Below are 834 nucleotides of genomic sequence, written 5' to 3'. Positions count from 1 at the left end.
ACTGTTTAGCCAACCGAGTGGTCGGTCGTCCGACATCCAGTGTCTAGAAATCTATGACCTAGACAAGGGATATGGGATGTTTCAAAAGTAATGGACCACCCAAAGCTCAATGACATAGGTTGGATTTTGAATCATATTGATTAACGTAATTGTTAAATCCCTCTAGACATTGAAAAAAGTCAGATTTTATAGAATACACGGATGAACCTGAGACCATACCATTTCAAGGTGCATTTCATAAGTTTGAAATTCGTACGAATGGGAAACTTTTGGATCGTTTGGCTCATGAATGCCAATTTAGATTCCAAATTAGCCAATGTTGACTTCGGCACTCATTTGAAATGTTTTTAATCCTCTCAAACGTGACGTAAAGAGCTCTCTCTGTCGTTATTGGAAGCATTGACTCCTTGAATTAGTAGCTCTCTGAAGATGTCAGCGCAAATTTTGGTAGTTCACTGGGGTACTTTTCAAAACAAGTGAGGTAAAATAAAACAAGATACCAAGCACAATATTCGACAAAAACCGTTTCTAAGGTTTCAAAAAGTCTTTTGTAAAACTATAAAATTGTAATGTAGAAGAATTGAGTGTAAAACAGCCTTTTTGAGTTATAAATATTTTTTTGAACATGTTAATGGATAAAAGTGTGTCAGTTGATTAAATTGAAGAGCTACTTGAACCATTCCTTTCATGAACAAATGTATTGGAACTCTAATTTAGTCCCTTAACAAAGAACTATTAAGCCTCGAAAATACGAGTGACGTCTCAAAATTTGATGGTGACGTCACCTTCCTTTCCTGCTTCAATTTCCCAATTATGGTGGAGTGACTCTAACCA

This window comes from Tigriopus californicus, chromosome 12, assembly GCF_007210705.1.
Source record: "Tigriopus californicus strain San Diego chromosome 12, Tcal_SD_v2.1, whole genome shotgun sequence".
Classification (NCBI taxonomy): Eukaryota; Metazoa; Arthropoda; class Copepoda; order Harpacticoida; family Harpacticidae; genus Tigriopus; species Tigriopus californicus.
This window is presented reverse-complemented; position numbering follows the sequence as displayed.